The 13274-nt window shown below is 43.0% G+C and overlaps 2 long non-coding RNA genes and 1 pseudogene across 3 annotated transcripts; 1 reads left to right on the forward strand and 2 right to left on the reverse strand.

Annotated features, from left to right (window-relative positions):
* Window positions 1-4300: 4300 nt before the first annotated feature.
* On the forward strand, window positions 4301-7218 carry LOC104433539. Of its 2 annotated transcripts, XR_005546448.1 has the most exons (4): window positions 4301-4385; window positions 4873-5221; window positions 5320-5476; window positions 6780-7218. It is a non-coding gene; the product is annotated as an uncharacterized LOC104433539 (long non-coding RNA). The 2 variants fall into 2 exon arrangements; XR_005546447.1 differs by having other exon boundaries at window positions 4301-5221.
* Window positions 7219-7711: 493 nt separating this feature from the next.
* On the reverse strand, window positions 7712-9887 carry LOC104435634 (annotated as a pseudogene).
* Window positions 9888-10074: 187 nt separating this feature from the next.
* LOC108954006 lies at window positions 10075-11481 on the reverse strand. The gene is made up of 3 exons (XR_005546268.1): window positions 11200-11481; window positions 10747-10865; window positions 10075-10158 (listed from the first exon to the last, which is right to left on the reverse strand). It is a non-coding gene; the product is annotated as an uncharacterized LOC108954006 (long non-coding RNA).
* Between the last annotated feature and the right edge of the window lie 1793 nt (window positions 11482-13274).

A 13274-nucleotide genomic window follows, 5' to 3' on the forward strand; every position in this document is an offset into this window, starting at 1 on the left:
TTGGTCTTGCAACAAGTTTTCTTGTGAAGGACAAACTTTCTGAGAGCCGCATTATCTATTCCAGAATGATTGCCTCCAGCATTTTGCTGCACAAGATTATTATCAATTGCATATGTCCAAATTCAACCTCCAAGATAGATGTCTCTCGTTCTGAAGCAAAACTGATGTTCGCCATCAGTAATGGAATGAAGTTCTCGTTGCCACACACAATCTTAATGCACATGTACAGGACTATTGTGAAGAATAAGGGACAACTCCCTTACTCAGCACTGGTCACCAAATTGTTTAGACACTTTCAAATTCAATTTCCAAAATTTCTCTGTGTTCAAACCATTGCTCCTACGGTTATAGGATTGAAAATGGTATCAAAGATGAGACTGAAGGAACTGAACAAAACTTTGGAGCGCTTAAAGGAGAAGTCCCCCAGCAAAACAAAACAAAACTTTGCTACAAAGAAAAGAAAAGGCAAGGAGCCTATGAGTGCACCTATCAAGAAGAGAAGAGCCATTATCCTGCAGGACGAAGAGAATGAGGATGATCTTACTCTTTCTGTTTTTGCCTTTAAGAATCTTTGGAGTTTTGTTAGTTTTGAATAGCCACAGGACTGAGAGGAAAGAAGACGAGAAGAAACAGAGCAGAGAAGGGAAGGAAGAGAAGAGAGAAGAGAAGGAAGTGAAGAAAGAAGAGCAGAGGAAAGAGAAAGAGAAGAAGAAAGGGAAGCAGAAGAGGAAGAGTGTCAAGATGACTCTTTTGAACCAACATTTGCAGTATCCTTGTCAGGGGATTCTGAGAAGACTCAAAGTGGAGCTGTAGGAGATAGAAGAGAAAAAGAACATCACTTGGGTGCTGATACTGAGAATGCACAAGAAGAAAAATTCTTTTCTCCACGTGTAGACATAGAAACGGGGGGAGCTGCTGAGAAAATAGGTACTTCTTCTTCTCCTATTTTTACTAGTGATGATGTTAACAGATCTCTTGCCAATCCAGATGATGTCTATACCTCCCATTTTTCTGAAGCTAATGTTGAGGCATCCTCTCCAAGTCTTGATGTTCAAGCTGAAGTTCCCTCATCTATCAACACTCCTCAAACTGAACATGCTGAAGCTAGTACACAAACAGACACTACTGCAGACTTTAAAAGGCTGCTAGAGCTCCTTGTGGAGATAAAAGCACAACAATATGGCATGAAGTGTGAAATTCAAATCCTCCAATCTGCATTGAAAGCTTCATCAGTCTCTCTGCACAATCAGGTACAAGACCTTAAACTTCAAATTCAAGAGATTGCCAAGTCTGAAGATGTTGAGAAGGTGAATGTGACATCCAGATTTCGCCGGACCTCGAGTACGTAACCGTCCGAGACGGGTTGACGAATTTGTCATCAGACTACGTCATTGGCACCACTTATGACCCCATTTCATTACCATCACCAGACCGAGACATCACGTTTCGTTTCGTGATGGTCTTATGATGTACCCTTGTGGTCACGTCTTTGCCATGTCAAGATGATCTGATTTTCGTATAGCTTATTGTCTCGTCGAAAATCTTCTTACGTAACACCACTCGTGAGACCAACATCTTTCGCGTGTGTACCTTGTCAAGTGAGCTTTCCATACACGCGGAGATGTAGACTTCCGAAACTTCAATCACATTAGAACACGCATTCCCATGCAAAAACCTTGGCCACACCACCACCACGTTATCATCTTCAAGGACAGCTAAGGAATGAAGACCATTAGCCCTACATTTCCCATGCACGTTCCCTTTTTTTGCTGATTAACAAGTGGAGAAATTGTCCATGCAAGACCATACGAGCAATGAAGGCCACGCTCACGCCTATGGGGTCAACAAAAGAAGAACCGAAGACTTTGCCCATGCATAACCATGCATGCGTCCCCTTGATGGTCAACCAAGGGAGGAGTGTTGACCCATGTAGCCTCACGAACCGACCCTTCTTCTTGCGGAAATGAGGACACGCATGCTTGGTGCTGCCCTTCCGTCGCTGCCAACGTAACTTCATTTGGTTGAATTGAATGGTCAACCAAACGAAGCCCCACCCATCGACGTGTAGGAGAGGTGGCAGCCGATGAAGCCGGTGAAGGCCACGTCCTGCATGGAGAATCATGCTGTCTCGGCAAGGAGAGCAACCGGCATGCAAGGAGCCACGACTTCTCCAGCTGCCTTCTGCTCGAGCGGCCACCACCATTTACTGACTTTGTTGACTCACAAGGTCAACATTAGCAAGGAACGAAGACCTCACTTTTCCCTCTCACGCTCGGCGGTTGTTCCATTCTCTCGACGCCCATCTTTCTCTCTTTCTCGGTGTTTCTCTCTCTCTCCGCGCCCAAATTCTCTGCCTTCTTTCTTCATTTCCAGCGGTGATTGCATCGCAGAAAACCAGAATTCCTTCACCCTCTCACTCGGGGAAAATATTGGGTGGGTCTTACCCTCCACGTAGTCTTAGGGTAAGACCATTCAGCGATCGACACGTGGCTCCACGTAGGCACGGCGTCAGAGGTTTAAAATTTGCGCGCGCCGCTCCTGGGGCCCACCACTCTGACACTCTCTCTCCTCTGCTCTCCTTTGTGACCTATCGACTCGTCCTCTCTCTCCTCTCTCTCTCTTTTTCCCCGTTCTCCCTGTTCTCTGTTCCGTTTTGCGGGAGAACAAAAGTCGCAGGTGCTTCTTTTCAAATGCTCTTCTCCCTCCTCTGCTCTCTCTCCTCCGCTGGTTGCCCGCGACGCCTCCTCTGCTGGTTGCCTGCAACGCCGACGCCGACGCCCTTTCCACCTCCGCCAACGCCTCTGCTCTCCTCCACTGGTTGCCTACGACGCCGACGCCGATGCCCTTTCCACCTCCGCTGACGCCTCTGCTCTCCTCCGCTGGTTGCCCACGACGCCGACGCCCTTTCCACCTCCGCCGACCCCTCTGCTCTCTCTCCTCTACTGGTTGCCCGCGACGCCGACGCCGACGTTCTCTCTCCTCCACTGGTTGCCCACGACGCCAACGCCGACGCCATTTCCCCCTCTGCCGACGCCTCTACTCTCTCTCCTCCGCTGGTTGCCCGCGACGCCAACGCCGACGCCCTTTCCAGTGAACCGCGACGCCTCTGTTCTCTCTCTCCTCTGCTGGTTACTCGCAACGCCGACGCCTCTACTCTTAAGCTGTCAGTTCCTCATGCTATAGTGTGAATGTTATGTTTCTGTTATGCTTCTGTATTGATACTTTTTTGTTTATGAACATGTGCACAACAAAATTGCTAGGGATTCCGACACCTTGAAATGCGAGGAGGAGGATCTAATTCTTAAAGACCGCGAGTGTTTGGAGGCAATAAGTTATCTATTGAGATTTGTTATCCTTATAATGTGGTGAATTTAGTCTCATCCAACCATTTAATGTATGGAGTTCTTCCAAATTTTTGGGGGCTTTAGCTCATTTGCTTCAATCTGTAGTCAGGCTTTAACTTTCTGCTATGATTGTGGCTGTTATTAGAGTAAAGCAGGAATTTCTTGTATATCTTATTGTAAGGTCTTTCCAGCAGTTACAGAAGGGCATTTCAATGAGAGAAACTAGGAGCTTGGATACAGTCTCGAGCATTATTTTTGCCTGTTGGTTTTAATTCCTGTTGACGATAGGCTGAAGTTCTTTTTAACTCATCTTCTTCGTGCCAAGTGCTGCCTAAAGTAAATATTGATGCTTAATTAACTTTTTTCTTTATATTCAGGAACGCGTTAAGGAACGTTCTGTACATATCAGTGACACCCCACATGGAACATCCAGTGCACCTTCTGTGGAGGTAAATCTAGCTGTAGCACTGATTATCCTTCTTGGATTCTTATGAGTTTCTCTGTGAAGCCATTAAGTGCTAAAATTTTCATGTTAAATTCTGCCCAGGCTGCTAGAAATAGGAGTGCTGCAGGAATAGGAAGCACAGTTTCTTTTAGCGATGATGAGCACACAGCAGAGATACTTGGCTCAAACTCTGCCACCAGAGGCCGGAAAGGATCATTGGGAGTTTGCAGATCCTCCGGTGCTACTTCAGATCTAGGAAGAGGGAAAACTTCTACAAGAGGAAAGGGCAGGGGAAGAGGATCTGCTAATTTGAAGCAACTACTCTTGATTCAGCTTTGGTATCTAGCCGTCGTGAAAGGTTTGTAGCGGATGTAGTCATGAACTCAAGCTGGTTAATGGCTGACAAACTGGTTTGATTAAACTACGTCTCAAAATTGTTCTAAAGTAATCCTACTTTATTTGTAGGAAGAAACAGAAAGCTGCAAGGTCTTGCTGAGGCCATTGGAAAGTTGTGGGAGAGCAGTGCTATTGCAAAAATAGCAATTAAATGCGGCGTGCTAAATACTTGCAATGATAGAATGGCTGAGGAACTGAAGGTTGGACAATCTACATATGTTGACTTTTTAGCATATATGTATGAGCTAATTATATTGTTGAAAATGGGTGTTCTGTTGCTTTCATCGAGCACAGAACCTTTCAGACTCTGTACTTTATTTGATTTGCCTGACAGAAAGAATTACCGACTATTTGCCATAGAGTGGTAGTTTGACTAAATCATCATCCTTCAAGCCCACAGTACAATGCTGAATTTTATATTTCATCTCTGACCATGGAATTTATAATGTTTATCATAATGGTAAAACTCAGCCAAGATTAGTGTGTCACCATTCTGGGACATACTTGTGTAGTGTTGTGAAGGATTGGTTATGCAAGTTCTTATCTCTCCGAGCATTTTGTTCCAATCTTAATGTTCTGGCATTATGATAATATCAACTTCTGTTTAGTGTTGCATATTCCGTCCTTTTTCTTTAGGTAAGGAAAATTTGGTGCTCTTGTTATTGATTTGTGTCATTTTGAATGCAGAATTTAACTGGGGGAACACTACTTTGTAGGAACAAAGATTATATTGTGTTTTATAGGGGCAATGACTTCTTGCCTCCTGTGGTGGTAGAAGCACTGAAAGAGAGAAAAACTAACAGATGTGCAGGCAAATGAGGACGACCAAGCACGTCAGAGGGCCTCAGCTGCAATTGAATGAAAATTCAAAGCTTCTAAAAGCCCACTTGTTGCTGGCACTCTTACTGAAACTCTGGCTGCCACCTCTCGGTGGGGGAATGAAATAAGTAGCAAAGATGTTGAGCAAATGCGTTGAGATGAATCACTCAATAAGCATGCTGCACTCTTGAAATATCTTGAGAAGAAACTTGCTCTTGTAATCTTCTTGATTGAACAAACTTATGCTATAAAATTCTGCTCTATTTCCTTAATTATTTATCACATTTTCCATTTATATTTTCCTCTTCTTTCCAGGCTAAAGGGAAGGTCAAAAAGGCTGAGAAAGCTCTAGCAAAAGTGCAGGAGAATCTTAGATCAGCAGACCTTCCAGTTGATCTGGAAACCATAAGTGATGAGGAGAGATCTTTACTACGTAAGATTGGTCTGAGTATGAAGCCCTTCCTGCTTATCGGTAAGAATAGCTGGAAGTCATGAGTTTATGAGGTCTTGGTTCTTGTCATTGAGCCCTTTCGGGGCAGATACATTGAGGGTTTGTTTTTTATTGATATTGATTTATGATGACTTAAGCGTTAAGCTGCAAAGCTGCCCTTTTCATCACCTGGCAAATGGTTGAGAAACTGAGATGTTTTGATGCTTGAATTTGGATGATTTCTGTCCGAATTCAGCAATTATATCTTTGCCATCAAAGAACTATACTCGTGTCTCGTCCGTGCCCAATGGGAAATCTGAATACTAAGAAGCATGCGGTAGATCTAATGATTTTCATAGGTGTTCAAGAGCGTATGAGAATTACTAAATCAAATTTTTATTCTTTCTGTGGGTAGGTCAAACTCTTTCGGGTGCACGGCATTCATGTTTTTGCAGGGCTTGTGATTGTTATACCCTTCAAATGCCAACTGTCTCATCCTTTTTTCCTATTCCTATTAGTTTATTGTTCTTTGAAATTCTCTTGAATATGCAAAATTTACGTTGGAATCTGATGTTGTTGATGTGCACAGGTTATGCTTTTGAATTGGCTTTCTGTTTTGGCTTATTCTTTGGCTTTTGTATTTTGTATCATCCCAAGGGTGTAATAGAATATAACAATAAGTGGACTGGAAATTTTTCTTGTCCTTTTTATCATCTACTGGTGTTGTAACTCATTATTTTTGTTACAATTGAAGTTTTGAAATGTAAGACTGCCAGCTACTTGTTTATGAACTTGATGCACGAGGTCCCTTTGTAGAAGCAAGATCTTCCAACATCTGGACCTTGATAAAAGATCAAGCAAATTTTTGTTTTGGCTTGATGCTAGGAACTTTGGCTCTGCTGCTGTTAATATAAGATCAGCATATGCCCGTAATATATGGGCTACTACTAAATGGTCAACGTGATTTCCAAGTCTTTTTGATTTTTTATGTCATTTTTCATTCAACTATTTTTTCTTGAAGATTATATGGTGGGAATTTAGTAATTACTGGGAGATTTAGGGCCTTAAACCGAAGAATTTGATCTTGGCTGCACATGTTATGTTTTTTCCCCTTAGGAAAGCAACAGACGTTTTCTTGTTATTCTTTCTTAGACAACAAGGTTAAATGTGGATCATAGTAATGACTATTTGTAAAGTTACTAGATAACTGTTGAAGTAATGCCTCGTTATTCTTAATAATCGAAGGACAGTTAGAAGAAGATGCATGTTCTTGATGATTTTGCTTCTGAATCAATTTGATTCATAAACTGAGTGATTTGATTCTCGATTGTCTTGTCTTATGCAGAATGACGACAACCAAAGAGAGACTTCTGCAACAATGCTCAAAGCAGGACAGGGCGCTCATTTTGCGAGGATGCTATAACTAGAATCTCTCTTCTGTATGATGCACCTCATCGGAATGCCTGGTTATGTGCTTCTGGTTTTTACTGAAGATGGCTTGATTACACATAAAATCCATCGTTTGGAGGTAGATAATCCACATGGAATACATCACACCTATTTCGGAATCCCGTGTTCTTGTACTATACTTCCATTTTCTCAATCGGAAGGCAATAACATTGAGCTATGTACGAGCTTATGCTGAACTAGAAAGCCCATGAAGATATGGGTTTTAATTTACATTACATGTATGCACGAGTGACTCAAGAGTTTCTTCCGGAGATCAGATGTAATACATACTTATATTTTGCTCGCTTGGTAGTCCTGAATATACAGAATCAGTAGAGATTGCCAATCATATTTCTATTGAGGCAATCCAAACATGGTTAAAGCCAACGGACAGAACTATGTAAACTTTTCTTTCATTCTTTGCGCAAACTTTGGTGCAGAATAGTACAACCGTGACTTCCTACTCTTGAGAAGGGGGACCCTTTCGTGGGTAATGCCATGCACATGCAAGGAACGAGTAGGTAGATAATTGATCAAGAAGCTGTCGCCACAAAAGAGTGCTATGTATTTCTTCCACCATGATTGAGTCCATTCCGCACTCACTGTTCGAATAGGCTCATGCCCTTAGGGACTTTGCATGCACCGAACTTTGAGAGTTTCTTAAATTTCCAAGTCCAATTCACGCAACAATGACGCCTTAAGGAGTTGTTACCCTGAAATTCTATCGCAGACACGATAACAAGATCTGCCAAACAAAATCATTTACACACTGCTGGTAGCACAAAATATCGAACTCCTTTCAGATGATAAGCCTTATGGATACAATAATAGAAGTAACAATTTAGAAGCACTATATCCATTAACATATCACACACCCCTCATCTTTCTATGGCACTAGTACAAAATGGAGTTCACTTCGATGTCGCAGAAGCTTAGTCCACTTCCTCCATTTTGCTCTCCTCAGCACCATCCTATTCCAAGGCAGGCATGTCAACATCATCACCAGCAGTCTCATCCTCGTCAATGCTCGGACCCAGTTTCAGCATCCTGTGAATCCTCGCTGCAAAAGTGTTGGGGTCATCGAGACTGAACCCGAATGTTAAAAGAGCAGTCTCAAACAGCAACATCACCAAGTCCTTCACGGACTTGTCGTTCTTATCAGCCTCAGCTCCTCCATGATGCCATTATCAGGGTTGATCTCCATTGTCTTCTTGCTTGACATGTAAGAGCTCATGCTGTTGTCCCTCAGAGCCTGAGCCTTCATAATCCTTTCCATATTTGCAAACCATCCATATTCTCCTGTCACCAAACAGCAGGGAGAGTCCACAATTCTGTCCGATACCACGACTTTTTCTATTTTGTCTCCCAAAATGTCCTTCATTGTCTTGCACAAGTTCTCAAAGGACTTCTTTTTCTCCTCCTTTTTCTTCTTCTCTTCCTTGCTTTCATCATCAAGTTTCAGGCCTTCTTTGGTTGCAGAGACCAACTTCTTTCCATCATACTCCTTCAATTGTCCTACAGCATACTCGTCAATTGCGTCCACCATGAAAAGCACCTCATAGCCTTTTTCTTGAGCCGCTCCAAGAACGGAGAGTTCTCTACAGCCTTCTTGCTTTCACCAGTGATATAGTAGATATCCTTCTGACCCTCCTTCATCCTCGTGACATAATCCTTCAGACTTGTCATTTCATCCCCACTCTTTGTCGAGTGGTACCGGAGGAGGTCTGCAACTTTAGCTCTATTCTGGCTGTCTTCATGGATACCCAATTTCAAGTTCTTCGAGAAGGCCTCACAGAATTTGTTGTAGTCCTCCTTGTTCTCTGCAATCTCATTGAACATCTCAATGCACTTCTTGACAAGATTTTTCCTGATGACCTTCAGAATCTTGTTCTGTTGCAGCATCTCACGAGAAATGTTGAGGGGCAAGTCATCAGAATCAACAACTCCTTTCACGTATCTCAGATACTCAGGAATGAGCTCCTCGCAGTTGTCCATAATGAAAACCCTCCTAACATAGAGCTTGATGTCGTTCATCTTCTTGCAAGTATCGAAGAGGTCGAACGGAGCACGTTTTGGGACGAACAAAATAGCCTTGAATTCAAGATGCCCCTCAACAGAGAAGTGCTTCATGGCAAGATGGTCTTCCCAATCATTGGTCAAGCTCTTGTAGAAGGAAGCATACTCCTCCTTGGTGATCTCCTCTGGCTTTCACAGCCAGATGGGTTTCAGTTTGTTGATGAGCTACCACTCATGAGAAACCTCCTTAATCTTCTTCTTCTTGGACTTCTTTTCTTCCTTCTCCTCATTGACGTCCTCAACATCTTCCTCTTCCTTCTTGGGCTCATCATCCTCATCATCACTGATCTCTTTCTCGGTTGTCTTCTCAGTCCATAGATAGATGGGGTAGTTAATGAACTCGGAGTGCTTCTTCACAAGGTCCTTAATCCTTCTTTCTTCCAGGTACTCCAGCTGAGGAAAACAGAGACGTGACGCTGTTAGCATCATGTATCATCCAAAACCAATGCAAATCTTCTCCATCAATTCATAAAAGCAACCATAAATGAACTCACCTGGTCCTCCTTAAGGAAGAGGGTGATCTTTGTCCCTCTGCCAAGTTGCTCCCCACTCACATCTCTCGTAACGGTGAAGGAACGACCGGCCTGGGACTCCCAGATGTACTGCTCATCATCATTGTGCTTAGTAGTCACAATGACTTTCTCAGCCACCAAATAAGCAGAGTAGAAACCGACATCAAATTGACCGATCATGCTCACATCAGCTCCCGCCTGCAATGCCTCCATGAATTCTTTCATCCCTGACCTCGCAATCGTACCCAGGTTGTTAGAACTGCATAAACTCCCGGAATTTCCGTGGCAATGAAAGTGTCGTTTACAAAATTTTTAGTTTTTCCCTTGTATACACAAGTTTACATGTATGCCAAAATACTATATAAGGTGGTAGGATAAAGTAAAGGAAGTACCTTGACAATAAGTAGACACCCCATTGGACCAGTTACAGCTCGGATGCCCTGAAATATATACAATAGAGCAAAATGAATCTCATAGACAAGGAGACAAAACATAAAGCCTCACTGAAACTGAGCTGTTGGAGATGGGAATTTATTCTCACCTTCCTTAACTAACCAACACAAAACTAATCAAATATGAGATACCATTGTTACCTTAGCAAAGAGACAAGACACTGAAGCGATCCGGGATCAACAAAGGCATGTATTTGCAGCAACTGCCTGAGAGCAGGCCAATAAATTGCATTGGCTGCAAGAGATTAAGAAAGTTACATAGAAGCATGATGAACAAACATGTAATCTTACAGCAGCAACACAGATAAGCGAATCCCATTTGCTCCATCTTTCCACATGAGCAGAAACCCATTTTATCACGAGGCAACAGAGCTGGGGTAATAAAATGGAAACTTAACATCTTACTATAGAGGCAAACCTGTCCTGAAAACAAAGAGCTAGTGGTGTGTTTACTAAACACTTAAGCATCATCACTCATAATCCCAATGCAGTACAACACACTGAATACAAGAAAGCATCTCTTTCAACTCACATTACTTGAGTACCTTCGATCGATAATTAGAATGGGACTAAGAGAGTTAAGGGGGAACAAAAAGGCAGGACCGACTTCTTTTGCTGTTTGACTCTAATTTATAAGTCAAAACTTAAATACTTTTGAAATCATTTTTGATTCATCAGTGTTAATTGCAATTAATATAACATGCTGGGTATGGACAAGCCTTCAAGCAAACCGAGACACGTACAACTTATGAACAAAAGCAATAGTTAATGTCCTATCCATTTCATTAGTAATGCGTCAAAAAGTATGGGAATAGTTGCATACCATAGAGGGAAAATTAGAGACACAGCTAATCTCCACTGCATAAACAAGCCACTGTCTTTTAATGCTTCCTTCAGCACGTTGTAAAGTTGCTACAACTTCAACAAGCACATTCCATGTGTCTGCAAGTCAAATGTTAAAAAAAAAACCCATCAAACAAATCTAGTAACTTCTATTTTGATCACCACTGCATTCACAAGGTTATAGGTCATCTTGAACCATATGTTGGACATGTCTTCATTTCGTTCTATTCAAGAATTTAGAGTCTCAACAACAGAAAGTACACCAACAAGGGAAAATCAAACACTTCAGAAAGCAAAATATAAGTTGATTTTGTGAGTCCATGATAACCACTTCTGACTAAAGTTTTACAGTGAGTCCTTCATCAGATATAGAGTGACATAAACTTTCAACATGAAGAATTCTGAAACAAGAACAATAAATGGAGCTCATCACCTCTGTATTTGGCCTATCCATCTTTGATGAATTCACATTCGTTAACCATGAGCAGAGTTTAATGACTATACTATCATTGGAGAAACTTTGAGAAGCAACTTCTGGGACAGTGGTATCAGTCTGAATATGATCATCCGAATTTACTTCCTTGGACCACAGATTATGTCGAAGAAAAGAAAGTGCCCACGCAGAGTATTGTTGCAGCTGATTATCTTCAGAATGTTGAGCAACAAGAAACATCTCTTGCATTGATGATGTTAACAAAGGCTCGCAGACAGGACTTGAAAGAAGTGCGTGCATTATATGAGAAGATTCCTGCCAAGAGAACATTTCACTGTAAGAAACAAGGACCACGAAAAATGATTAGAAGGCTAGTGAGGGAAAATCCTCAATCACCTTCAGCCTGTAACGACCGTAATTGGAGGATAAGGGATGAATCAGAACCAACCCAGCTTCTGCACCCAAAGAATTAACAATTCCAAGCATCCCTCCTAGATAAGTGGAGGGAGGCTGAGGATTGGAATAATATCTCCTCAACAATTCCAGTAACTCTTTCAGACATCCAACTTCAATGGAATCTATGCCTTCCTTCACAACACAGGCAAGGAGACTCCCTGCTCCAGCACATGATTCCATCAACAAGCTCTGGTGGAATGCACCTGACTTTTTAACAGACAATAATTCAGATATAAGTTCTCTATAACTATTCATCAGTTGGTTTAGTTCACCAACATCCATCAATTCTACTCTCTGGCAGAAAGCCACAACCATGGGAAGTGCAAGACAAGATCCAACAGATAGAAGCATCTCAGATCCTTCATCGCAGGAGTTAGAGCTCCAAACAAATGGCTCCGTGTGTGGAATCCATGAAGTTATCAAGTCCTTTATCTTCAGTGTCACATCAATTTCCCCACTTCGATAAACTGCATTAATAGAGCTGCCCAAACCAAGAACAAGTGCAGCAAGACCCTAGGTGTCTTCCTCCACAAGATCACTGTCCTCATTCAAGAAATGAGGATTCTGATATCTACCATTCTCACACATGTCATTGGGAAAATGTTCACACGGACTTTGAAGAATCTGGGATGTTGATTTTGTAAGTTCCAAGATCGTGATAGATAATGACCTGATAATATTCCCTACTAATTCAACTTCAGCCATATTGTAGGAATCTCTGTCAGCATTATCAGCAGCTTCAGTCCTAGTTAGAAGATCCTGGCATGAAAAACCCAAGCCAACTGCACAGGCTCCTTTCACAAAGGTGCTTTTGCTACTAGACAAAACCTATTAGGCACACATGATCAGTAAATAAACACAATTATCAGTGAGAAAACCAGCACTTGTTCCGTTATTATTCTTTAATTGGGAACATTAAGAAAACATAATTATCATGGGCAACATGGTGACAAACCTCAAATCTACAGAAAGAACCCACCATGCAAAGAGGAAACTCAAGTGCAAACCAAAGAAATTATACCAGCTATCATAGCAGGTACATGTTCCCACTCTAGGATTTGACCATTTGAACCATCAGCATTTGTTAAACATCATACCTTACGCTATGAGACTAACCTTCGTGCCGAAAGGACTGATAGGATAGTAACAACAATCTTCGGTAGGTTGTCGATGTCCCTCGCGAAGGCGGAGGTGGAGGCGGAGGCGTCGGAGTCGGGGGCGACGGAGGCAACCAGCTTCAGGGGCGTGGGAGTCGAGGGCGATAGAGGCAAACGGCGGAGGGGCGTCGGCGTCAGAGTCGGGTTCAAGGGCGGAGGCAGAGGCGAAGGCTGTGTCGGCGTCAACGTCGGCGTCGGAGTTGGAGTCGGGGGCGACGGAGGCAACCGGCGGAGGGGCGTCGACGTCCGAGTCGGGTTCAAGGGCGTAAGGGGAGGCTGCGTTGGCGTTGGCATTGGCGTCGGCGTCGGAGTAAGGAGCGACGGAGGCAACTAGCGGAGGGCTGTCGGCGTTGCGATTCACTAGAAAGGGCGTCGGCGTCGGCGTCGGCGTCGCGGGCAACCAGCGGAGGAGAGAGCATCGGCGTCAGCATCGCGGGCAACCAGCGAGAGGAGAGAGAGCAG

Source organism: Eucalyptus grandis, chromosome 9 (genome assembly GCF_016545825.1).
Source record: "Eucalyptus grandis isolate ANBG69807.140 chromosome 9, ASM1654582v1, whole genome shotgun sequence".
In the NCBI taxonomy this organism is placed as follows: Eukaryota; Viridiplantae; Streptophyta; class Magnoliopsida; order Myrtales; family Myrtaceae; genus Eucalyptus; species Eucalyptus grandis.